Here is a 12,374-nt window from a genome sequence, read left to right as displayed (position 1 = left end):
GTGGATACAATGTAAAACTATATTCTGAAATGACTTGAAGGAAGTAATTATTTAATGTATATGTAAACATTGTAAGTTTTGATTTAAACTGGGAACTAAAGTGATATTTAGCTGACTTCTGCCTGACAACAACCCCCGACAGGAGTTGAAACTTGATCAAACTGCATTCCCAGGCCTGGCTGCCTCCTGCTTCCCCACCAAAAGGAGATGACACCTCTCTGATTAGATTAGGGGAGGGGCACCTGCAGGAGGTTGAACAAAGCCTTGTCCTGGACTCAGGCAAATGTTATATAGGGGGGGGGCGTAAAGTGGCTTCCTCTTGGGAGAAGTGGGAGGAGAAGTGCCTCTGGGAGCCACCCGAGCTGGAGGCGGGGACAGACAGAAACTTCCCCCATGTGCTTTGGAACCTAAACCACACCCATCTGGGCCAGAGCATAATTTTAAAACAGATTGATAATTCATAGTACGGACTTGTCAGAATTATATAAGTAATATCATTATTCTTGTGATTTTTCTGTACACGTTTTAAGAGGTGTTACGACCCTGTGGTGTATTATGGGGGGTTGCTAGCGGAAAAAAGGGTCTTACTCCAAATGTCTGCATGTTAAAAATCTGACACTTCATCAATTAATGTCCATTCTCCTTGCGCACATGTGTGTAATTTTTGGTAAATGTCCGATATTTATAAACCAGTCAAAAAGCGCAAAATATTGTCATTTTTTAATGCAAGCCCCCAGGAAGATCAGAGGCGGACAAGCATGGACCATAGGGAATATATAATGTGTACATGTAATTTCAACAAATTGTGTATCTGGGAAATATGTATTTGAATCAAATATAGATTTGTGGGCAAATTGACCAGGGGAGGATCCTGTGACCCACAAACAGACCTCATCATGATGACAATCCATTTCCTTCCCCCAATCATGGGAGAGGGGAGAATTAATCCAATGACAAGTAGAGAGGGGCAGACTCAGTTATGCCACACACACACCCACTTCCAAAACACATAAAAAGAGACTGCTGGGACAGGTAGAGACATTCATTTTCCATTTCTGCGGACATTTTGACAGCCGACATCCCATCCAGACAGAGACCAGAACCAAGGACCCATAGACTACAGAACTTTGAACCTAGAAGGCCCACTATAAGCAAAAGTATTCTCAGCAGGCCTTCAGAATCCAGCAAACCTAACCAAACTATTCAACAGCTGGGCGAGCTGTCTGAATTCTTTGCCAAGAACTTTTGCCAGTACCCAGAAAGCAGTGTTACATCCAGAATCCACTTGATCAGGACCGGGAAGCAGAGCAGTATCCAGAACTAGAGGCCGCTGTGTCCAGAGAGGCTAGACCAGCAGAGCAGAGCTGACCCAGATGCTGTGAGCAGAACCGCCTGAAGTCCAGTTCAGTTGACCAGATCCGTGACGAGGCCCATTCATTTCAAAATTAGGAGTGAGTATCCGCCAGAACTGTGCAGAACCCAATCTCTTAATTAAAATAATCTAATCCAAACTATTTTAACCTGATTAGAACAGCCTCCTAGAAATCGTGTCATCTGTCATTTTTAAAGCTGCACAACTGTCACCTGTCAATTCTGCAGCTGCAAGCTGTCACCTGTCATTTTGAGTTTACTTTAAATACGAAAAACTACCTTCACAAAATCGTCCGTATCTCTGGAACCGTTGGTGGTCCTAGGAACGTGGTTTAACTTCCATTTTAAAGCTGTGATTCTAAGCTTTCCAACAAGCCTAGAACCGACTTCCTACTCCTTATACTTTTACCGCAATCGCGATTTACGCACTCGCAAAATTTACAGCGATTTGCGATTTGGCCTGATTTCATCATCTGTAAAAAGATAGCCGCTTTTGCCTGAACTGCTAAAATTAGTTTGCAACCTAATAACCATCCCTGAACCATTGTTAGGGCTGACCTGAACTGATTTAAAGTGTCTACCACTCACCCTGAAACTCCTATAGGGAATTAAAAGCAATTTTAGCATTTTTCACTTCCTTGCCACCACATTACAAAGCACTCTTGCCCGTGTTTTAAAAGCATACCTGTTCTCTAAGCTTGCTGGGGGGGGAACTGAATTCCGTATTGTATTTGATTGTATTCCTGAAGACTGTGTGTGTTACTTCCATCTCCTTGCATTGCATATAGGGCGGGGTGAATTGCCACCAGGGGAAAAGTGAACATATTATCTCTTGTGAAACCATATCAGTTTATTTTTTGTACTGCACTTATTCCACCTTGCATTTCCTTGAAACCATAAAGCATTTCAGCTACCTCATCCTCTATGCTACTTCTAAGTAACCAAATCAGTTTACCAGTAGAACATTATCCATTGTTGATCACTGTCATATTTTAAGTGTGATATCCAATATTAATTTATTATAAAAGTGTGATAGATATATATTGTCATATTTCTCAAATAAACATTTTAAATTTGCAAAACAGACCTACTTCTTGGCTCAGTGGGGTCAGGGGGATTCTAAGAGAGGGGTGTTATATAAGGGTTGTCATCCAGAGTACATGAACTGGACCTAAAAATATATCAATAGCATCCCAGACTAGGCATTGACTTAGCTGTAGCGTTGAAGTGAAGCCGCTTAACAGGTGGTCTGGGGGCTGGTTCTCTGTGAACAGATGCTGAGGTCTTACTGGGCTCTGTGGATTCCTGCATCTAGGCCAGACTGCTTGGCATTCAATCACGTGCACCCCCTTCATTGATATACCCCACTTTGGCTTGCAGCTGGTATAACCATAGTGGAGCGTCCCAGTGACCCCACTGCTTTCTTAACATTTTAGAAAGTGTTCTATGCTTTTCTGCATCTCTGAACAAGCAACCTGCACAAATATCAAAGTTAAGCTTATTCCAAAGAGCGCACGTTTAAACCCCGTGTGTTTAGTATTGACTTATATATTCAAGAAATGTTTACTTTGAATGCAGAGCTTGTAACTTTACTCATTCATGGTTTTATTTTTTAATTGAACAGTCTCTATAACAATGAGTATTTATTTACTTTGTTCATATTATCATTTAGGGAACTGTCAATGGCCATCATATTCTGAAAGGAGCTTTCCCAGAGAACTACTGCCAAATTAAAAGAAATGGTATAATTTTGCCCACTATTCTTTCTCTGGCAAGGACTCCACCACCCTAATTTGGAAAAAGATTGATCCCAACACATCTATGCGCATCGAACAACCCGTATGCTCACTGCAGAACTTTGCACACATTTTACGATGGAGAAATGAAAAGTTGGGTTGCCCTGTCAGGATTCGAATCTGTGCCCTCCTGTTTACATGCTTCAAAGGAGCAGTTTAACCAAAGAGTGATCATACCGTATTTGAAAGATTATGCTTAGTATCAAAGCAGAGATAATTACTAGCATAGATGCTGGAATATCAGGAAGTTCGTGGACATAGTAGCGCCTAGAAACACTTGTGTACAAGCGCATAATAAATGTCATAGCATATGATATGATACATTCTTTAGTAGATTTTCATACTGCCCGTATGTTAAATGAAATATAAAGTAACACCCAAAAATGGGCATCAAAAGCATTTGAATTCACCTCTTTTACTTTTCAGTCATCAGATTGCAGTCTGCTTTATGATTATGAACACGTATAAATACATTGGGCCCCATTCTGCTGGGGACGGCTGTAGATGCATGTAGAAAAGGCATGACATGGTTTTCTCTGCCCCTGCCCTGTTCTTCAAGGCTTGCCCGCATGGTGAGGGAGCCTCATGAAGAAACTCTGAGTGAGAGTTTCCCCTGCAGGGTTTCCCGCTCCGTTAGGGACATCCTCAAGCCTCTCGGTGGGATCAGCATGCTGATGGCCGGGGAGCATTTTAGTGCTAAGATGCAGGCACAGACTGTGGAGATTACTTGTAAGCAACTGTAATGATGGCCACTATGTTTCCCATGGAGGCGGCCATCAGTGAACTGAGCTGGGCATAGATGCATGCACGGTGTAGATTCACTTTATGAAGTGGGAACCACCCGGATGCCCATCTCTGACATCACATCATGCTAATAATCGGGAGAAGCTGGCATAGCACGCCTGGCTGCGGAGGTAGTATCGGTCAGCGGCTCCCATACGCATTCTCCGACCTCATTAGAATGAGGCCAAATTGATCAACTTTGGAACGAATGAAAGGCTAATGCGCTAGATCTTGAATTTAAAGCAGTGGTGCTTTGATAACTCAGGTTGTCAAACTAGCCGGCAGATGCTCATTTACAATTTGTAAATGTGTTATTAATATTTTTTCTAATGTAAGATATTATGGTGCACCAAGGGTAGTGACAGCCTTTTAGATGATTGGTTCTTAAGCAATTATTAGTGACGGGAAACGCAGATTCCATCCCCGGCGTAGCCTCATTTTGTGCCCGTCCTTCTCTACATGGACAGATGGTTGTTGGCGTCCCAGAGTGCCACCTATTCATTAATTAATCTTTTATAATGCACTTAATACCAGAGACCAGCCTCGCAGAGCAGGACTGGGATGCGGACCTGTGTTGCTCTGCATTGTCTTGCTTCCAAGACGAACGTGTTGCCCCTGAGCTATCCTCCCAACCCGCCTATGCTTATATCTTAATAAAAACATGACTGCCACTATGTGGAAATGCTTCACCTGAAGTGTTGTGCCTTCAAATTGCTCCCCCCAAATAAGTCATTCGAGAGTGCGTCTAATAACGCAATTAAGGCTTGTTTGCGGAAGTTTCATGCAGAACAGGAGAACGCCCCTGTGTTTATTAATTGTGATGGAATTTTCCATAGATGTGTTGAAATAGCCCAAGTGGACAACAGTCATTTGTGTAAATAATGTGCCTGCTAGGGTTTTGGCATTTAAGAGCAGCATAACAATGCCGCCGCTCGCAGCCTTTGCTTAGTACATACTTAGGTTGGCCGCCAAGGACCCTCTCAAAAGCGTCTTGAAGGAACATTTGTCTTCTTTGTGAGCATATTCATTGAGAGCTCTGCAGACTTTGCCTCCATATTTAATACAATGCAACAGTAATGAGAAGGAGCCCATCCATACATACTCATTAAGATTCACTTCATCATTAGGCGTTGACTTGCCAGCAGTAGAGTGGCTTTCCCATTGTACTACAGAAAACATGAGCAAGACATAACTACACAATAGATACCCCCGGGGAGGAAGACCGGCCGGATATTGATACAACAATGCACGGGCTCCGCTCATGTCACTAAACTGTGATTCTAGGAAGCTCTACCACTCCATCTGCAAATGGCCCGCGATCCCTTTGCCGCCAGAGTTTAGAACCTCTACTCCTTCCGGTATATAGGGATGCGGTCTTCTTTTTTCCGCCCTAAGTGACCGCACTCAATGGAATCGCTAACACAAGAAAACCATACCCCAACAAGTGGCAGAAAGCCTAAACCTCTAAGTAGATGCCGGAGAACACCTCATGTGGGAGATGGCGAATCCTGTGCAACTAATTCAAAATGCAGAAAGGTCAATGTTTCCAAATATTTACATTTGTGTTCAGACCATTGCACAAAAAGTATATTATTCAAATGAAAAACCTGCATGTCCTTTCGAATAACTCTATATCAAAGCTAGCTCATGTTATGCTCAGAAAATATCTATGCAATCGGAGAAGCCACCTGAATGGAATTAGCAATGCGCATACACTGTGATTGCCGTTGTAATGCGTCTTACTCAGCACACTCTGCAGAGCCAACCACCTTTCGCTGCTTAATGCCAAATCTACCAGAAACAGCCGCAAACCAGACCTCACGGTCTTCACATTATGGAGCAAATTCCATTCAGTACCACAAGATGTGTCTGTAATTCAAAGGTGTTGTTGGTGCCTTAACACATCACCGCATGTAAGGTCACTGCGCGTGATTGACTCAGATCTGAGAAACCTCTGGCGATTAGGCCTTTTCCTGGCTCACAAACACCGAAAGAGCAAACGTGAAATCACATAAACATGACTGTTGACTGTTGTCAAGGTATGCCCAGTTGATCTTGTGCCATGCCAAGTTCCGGTTAACCCAGGGTGCGCCCATTGTGCCTGATTACATCAGGCTTCCTGTAGTCTTAGACTTCATTGCCCCTGTTGATAAAGAAATAGTTTGACATGTTCACCATCCAATGAAGACATGTTTTTGTTCTTGTTCATGGGTTTTCCCACATTTCCCTTAACCGTGTGAACCACCTGCTCAACTCAGCCTTGTCCTGAGCACACACACAGTGCTAACCTCTGACCCGTCCCTAATGTTGCTTTTCCTGCTAGGCTTCCTGGTCGTCCTACTTCTGAGCACAGTTCTGAGCCGTCTCATATGGAGGGCAACTCCATCCTTGACTCACCTCAAGGTAGCTTTACACCACAGTTGGCATCATGAATTGCTGTTCTCTCCTTTTTAGACAGCCTGCAGATGAACCCTGCTGTCGCAGCTTCAGTGCTCCGGCTCATTTTGGACACCTTAGTTGCCTTTTTCACCCGCAACCACCAGAATCTTCTGATAAGTGCTCAGCCCGAATCTGGCCCACACAGAGTAGGTCTAAATTAAATTATATGTTTCCTAAATTAAATATTTCAAGAAACATGCTCTCTCCATTCTTCTTTCTTCATCCCCCATCATATGTGGCATTACACAAGACTCTGTTTGAACCCCTTTAATCAATGTCTACCTCCAACCTGAGCGCTCTCATGGAGTCAGCTGTTACAGGTATGTTGAGGGCACCCAGAAACTGAGCAGGTTGGACAGTGAACATGGGCAAACCGAAGCCCCCTTCGCTCCATATCACTGGAAGCGAGTCATCTGGCGACAGTGGAATCCTTCCAAAATGGATGTGCTGCTCCTTAACCCGTAGCTATCTTGCTCATGCGCTTTGAAGCCATGTGGCATGTCAAGCGATACAAGAATGAAAATAAATATGTGATTGGACATAAACCACTGATCATCACGACAAGAATATGGAATGCAATGACTTAGCGAAAAGAAGTAAACTGTCCCACACAGAACATAGTGTCAGTGAATCAAAAAATCTACCTATTCATTAGGGGAACACAATATTGAAGGTTTGAGGTGCTGAGCCTGTGCTTGTGGAATGGCTTTCATATGTCTTAAATAGATAATGCAACTTGACTCCTGTGACAAAGGGACAGACCAAACACCTAAAGAGGATAATGTTCAGCATATTTATTTTTCCAAGCACAGGATGGATTGGATGAACCCTTACAGGGCTTATGATCTCAACTAAATTTCAAAAGAAGGCACCACTGTTCTGAAACCTGCAGCAGAACTCAAAAGGGCCTAAGGGCTTAGCTCCAGGATGGCCTGTTCTTGTCTCTATCATTTTCAGGATTTCCCTAATCTACTATACAGTGTCAGGGTCAAAGCGCCCAGCTCACCTCATCACTTCTCAGTCCCAGAGATTTAGTACAGAGCCAAGTTTTGGGATTCTCCTTGGCATTGCTATTCTCACCCTCTGGCCACTTTCCTATGCGTTTTGGCATGAGAGTGGCATTTTCCTACCAGCAAGTATTTCACAGCACCCTGCCGGGATATTACCTTGACTGCACCAGCAAGTACTTCCTCCCCCTGGACAGAGTCATTGTCAGCCAGTGTTCTTCTCATCTACCAACTGGGGTCACCCACCTGGGCCCAGGCATTCCGCTTTAACAGGGTCTTTTTTTTCTCCCTGGCACTGTGACCTCTGCTAGAATCTGGGCTAGAGCCCACGGTGACATGTAGTAGTTTGTACTCCATAGACTCTGGCTTCATCTGCGGTGTGCGAAGGGGCCTGTGGAAGCTTGTAGGAAGTTGTTTTGATTTGCTTCTTGTCTCTGCCACTGACTGGGACAGGGCCCTGCGCAGACTCTATCCTAGAAAGATCTTTTGGATAATGCTAGCTGACCTTAACTGGATTTTCCACTGGTTCCTTGCTAATTTTGTTTAACCTCAATGTCAGCTTCCAGGTGGTGATATTCCCTACTTCCGGGTGGAGCTTTTCATTACCCTGATTAGTCCATAATCCCTGGGATTGGTTCCCCTCTGTTTTCGCTCCCTCTGTGCCCCCGTATTGGTCCAGGTCGAGCAGCACTGATCTGCCCAAGGAACCAAATCAAGTTCAACCGTGAGGCACCTGCAGGAGATCTTGGCGATTTGCATAAAAGCATAGAACATTTTTGGAACATAAGAATGACCACTGACTTTTACATTTAAAATTTGTGATAGCGATTTGATCAATAAACCCATCTGAGCATGTGATATCTCTGCTTATTCCATGTGTTACAACACTCACCCTAAGTAAAATGTCTGTAAATCAAAAGGCATAAATACTCCTTTGCACAGGGCCTGTTTACATATGTGAACCATGGGCTGTTCTGCTCAAGATCTGATCTCATAACTCAGTCCCCTTTGTGTGCTTTCTGGCAGTCTTCTCAGGCGTGCCTTCTTCACACACAGGAGAAACCACTTGAGGTGCTAACGGGCAGCAGATACTGGTGCTTAGCCCCGTGGAGATGGGCTGGAATGATGCTCCGACAGCACAGCATGTGTGCGAGGGGTGCTCTGTCTTGGTTTGTCCCAATTCCTCCCCAGCATGGAAAGTCCCTCAGGATAACCATGCACCTAAGCTGCACACCCTTATGCCCCAGTACATTCTGAGAATGCCCTTCTCATACTCGCCCGTCTTTACTGTGTCATTCATTCCCGCCTTCTGCCAGTAGATGTTCCCTGTTCCTATAGAGCACTATCTTGTATGTGGGTGGCACATTCCACGATCCTGCTTAAAAGCATAAGGGTTCATTGGCACCTTGCCTACCTTTCAAACCTTGTTCGGTTGCACAGTGATTGCTTTTTTCAATGTCCTGTGGAAAGGTTGATGGGTGCAAGCAATTAGGTAGTGGACAGTACTCTACTTGCCACCATAACCTTATTGGACCAACCTTCCATGATGACTGATGAGTGATTTGGTGCAATTGTATTTGAGCAATGGAGCCTCAATACACCTATTGGTAATGCTGTTTCAGAGAACCAATATATACAATTAAAAAACTACCCACTTCTCTAATATCTTAAACATATTTTGCTCTCATACCTAACCAAACAAATGAGTCTAGAAAATAGTCTTAACGTGATTGAAATTGTTGTCATGTCTTTCATTGTTGTCATTACTATTATTAGAATTCCAGTATAAATGACGACACCAATAAGGACATACATTGATGAAATGGTTGTTCTTCCTGCAGTTTCCCCTGCCCCTCGATTGTGAAATCCTCCAAAGATTTGTAGGCCCTTTTGGGGGAGTCAGTATTGCCCGTAAGCTTACATTGCCCGAGATCTGTGAGCATGGCAAACAGGGCACACCCGTCCTGATTCCTCCGCTCTTGCCAGCTCTAGAAATGATGTATGTAGAACATGAATAAATTATAGCTGTGCAGATGCTATAATAATATTATGAATTATAAATCTATTGCTCTCCCACGCTATTCCGGGCCAATGCTTTTCCAAAGCGTAGCACTTTTAGATCCCCATATGAATTCTGCTTGACATATACGGTGTCGGTCTAATGTTACAGAGTGATTACTGTACAGAATAATAGCTGGACTGCAGCCATCTGTAAAGAGGCAGGAATTACCTGTTTTGGGCGAACCGCAGACAATGTGTTATACGCAGATCACGGGGGGGGGTCACAAAAAGACACCCTCGCCCACAGTTGAGTCGCTCTCTAGCTACTCCCGTGCATGCCTTTGCAGCGCGACACTTTTAACCTTTCACGCGAGTCATCTCCTGGGTGTCTAGTTCTAGGAGGCCAGAGTACAGGCGCATAGATATTCCCACTGCTGAGGCAGCCATGTTTTTCTGCTGTGCATTCACACTGTTCAGATGAGCTCCTGAGCCTATGCGTGCTCTTGGAACCTCTGGCTGCCCTTAATCTAGTAGCTCCCTTCATCTCCCCCCTATGAGATATGCTTTCCAATGCAATATGTGGGTCTAATATTTTCAACTTCTCCTGGTGGGAGAGACCTTTCAGCCCCACCCCGCTCAAAGACATCTTGGGAAGACTAGGAGCACCCTTAATTGTATGGATGTAGTAATATTGCACGTGTCTTCATTAGATATGTTTGGAGTAGAAAAGCATTGGGTCACTCTGCAAAGAGGGTGAGAATATTGTAGTCGGTACAGAGTTGAAGGCGATTTAGAGAAGAGAATAGGAGCCAGATCAGGAAGGGGTTAGCTGGTGTTCCAGGCCTACTAATTCATGGTTCAAAGAGTGTTCTTCAAAGACCTGGGTTTATAGTTTAGTTCCTACCTACTTGAAGTGCACAAGGAAGGAAGCATTCCTGATATGTAGTGTGCTTTCCTTGAGGATACTTTCTCATGTTATTTGCAGCATGCAGTCACTAGCTTGATGCTTTGTTATAATAACTTGTATCCCTATGTTGTGACAGGAAATGATTCTCGTTAAACCCTCTCTCTCAATATGCACCCAGATCACTGACTCCAGCCAGCAGGAGGTATTTATCTTTAGGTTCCCTTTCACCAGCAAATCCAAATCTACAATCAATTTGTTGAGGGATTTTATGAACTCTGAATGTAAGGTTCAATGTGCTATGTCTGTATTTGCGTTTCATTTTCTCGCTATTCTGTTGGTGCTCTGTCGCCAAATGCTGGCATGCATTATTGTGGCCTTAAGATCCTCTCCGGCGTGCAGGATCGGGTGTTTAGGGCCATTAGCACCTCGAGTTACCAAAGCAGTGCTATAAAAAAAGAGAGAGAATTCATTAATTGAACAGGGCGGTGAGAAGTTCCGTTCAATTAATGAAATCCTATTCCAAGATGGCCATCATGCAAAGGGACGGCGAGGCTCTTTGGAGCCCCCTTCCCTTTCCATGGCGGGCAGAGAAGCGGGGAAGCAGCTGCAGAGGTTGGCTGGAACTGTCACATCATACAGGTAAGTGGGGATTACGAAGGGGTAAAAATAAAAAGGGGCAGAGGGTGGGGGGAAGATGGCTGCGGGAGGAGCCGGCTGTCAGGTGGGAAAGAAAGCAGGATTTCACCGGCGGTCCAAGCCCGCGTTCCTAACCACCTGATTGGCTGGCTCCCCCTCCAGGGTGCTAATGTCTTTTAGCTTCACTTTCTCGGTGTGCTTCAGAAGTTTGGGGTCAAGTTCCAGCAGCAAATGTGGTCTTTTAGCTACACTTCCCCAATATTCAGAGCATTTGAACTTCAAGTTCCAACATGGAATGCTTTCCTGTAGGTTCACTTTCTCACAATGCTTTAGGAACTCTAACGCCGTTCTGGCATCTCTTTTATTTCACTTTCTCAATGCACTCTGGGATCTTCAACTAGAAGTTCTTTTGTGCAGCATTTCTCTTTTATGTCACTCTGTTTGTGGTCGAGAAACTCCAGCTCCAAGATTCAGTGAGTAGCATTTCTCTCAGTGGCCATGTACTCAGTGGTTTATTCCTCAGGGCTTGGCTGAGGACGGTTCTCCTCGATTTCACGGTCTTTGCCCTGACTCTCAGTCTTGCTTCTGGTGTCCATCCTCAAACTCACGCTCACATCCGGGTTCTAGGCATCGACTTATCTTTCTCTCACATTCTGCTTCTCTGCATGCATCCACTCATCAGAACTCCTTCCAGCAGCTCTGCTTTACCCCAGTGTCTGAGCTTGCCCTTCCACTGCTTGTTCTCAGCTCTTATTTGTGTCAGTCCTAGCTCCTGTGGTCTGTCAGGGGGTCTTATCAGGTCCTTCCTGCTGCTGCTGCTGCAGAGCAGCTTCATGTCTGCTAACCGCTGCAGCGGGGTCTGTCTGCTCACACCTGCAGACAGCATCCCTCAGACGCCTGCATCACTCACTGATGATAATGCTGACAGTGACCACATCCTCTCTGCTCTACAAGTCTTTTCCTTTGCATGTGGTGCCATGTGGGGATTCAGCTGATTATGGTCTGAGAAGAAAGACTCCCAGCCTGGTCTTTCTTCGGAATTTATGGAAGACACTCCATCACACTATATTATTCCAGTGCTTTGGTGAGGATCAGGAGAATGCTTGCTTTCTTTTTGTTCTCCTCTTTGGGGTTCGTTATTTGTAGTATTGCGATGTTGAAGCTTCTTGTGCAGCAGTGGCCAACAGAAAGGATGAGCTTCCCTGCTGAGTGTCCAAATTGTTCCTACCAAGCCTGCTTATTTACATTGTTGCCCTTTACACAAGCTTAAATAAAGACTGTTAATGTAAGATAATTTGTGATCAGTTTCAATGCAGTAAGAGCACGGCCAATCATCAGTAGGAGAGAGCCCACTTTCAGTAGTTAACAGGTCTTCTAAATTCCCCCTGTTTACATGGGTGTTAGCTAGTAGCCACTTTTACAAGTACTAAAGTA

The 12,374-nt window shown here is 44.5% G+C and overlaps 1 protein-coding gene across 11 annotated transcripts in view; it reads left to right on the top strand.

The window, feature by feature from the left end:
- LOC138582670 (protocadherin alpha-C2-like) overlaps positions 1-12,374 on the top strand; it is a 935,357-nt gene that overhangs the window by 630,950 nt on the left and 292,033 nt on the right. The window lies entirely within an intron of this gene.

This window comes from Ambystoma mexicanum, chromosome 3q, assembly GCF_040938575.1.
Source record: "Ambystoma mexicanum isolate Mex_15411 chromosome 3q, UKY_AmexF1_1, whole genome shotgun sequence".
In the NCBI taxonomy this organism is placed as follows: domain Eukaryota; kingdom Metazoa; phylum Chordata; class Amphibia; order Caudata; family Ambystomatidae; genus Ambystoma; species Ambystoma mexicanum.
The sequence above is the reverse complement of the archived record's forward strand: the minus strand, read 5'-3'. Positions and strand labels throughout refer to the sequence as shown.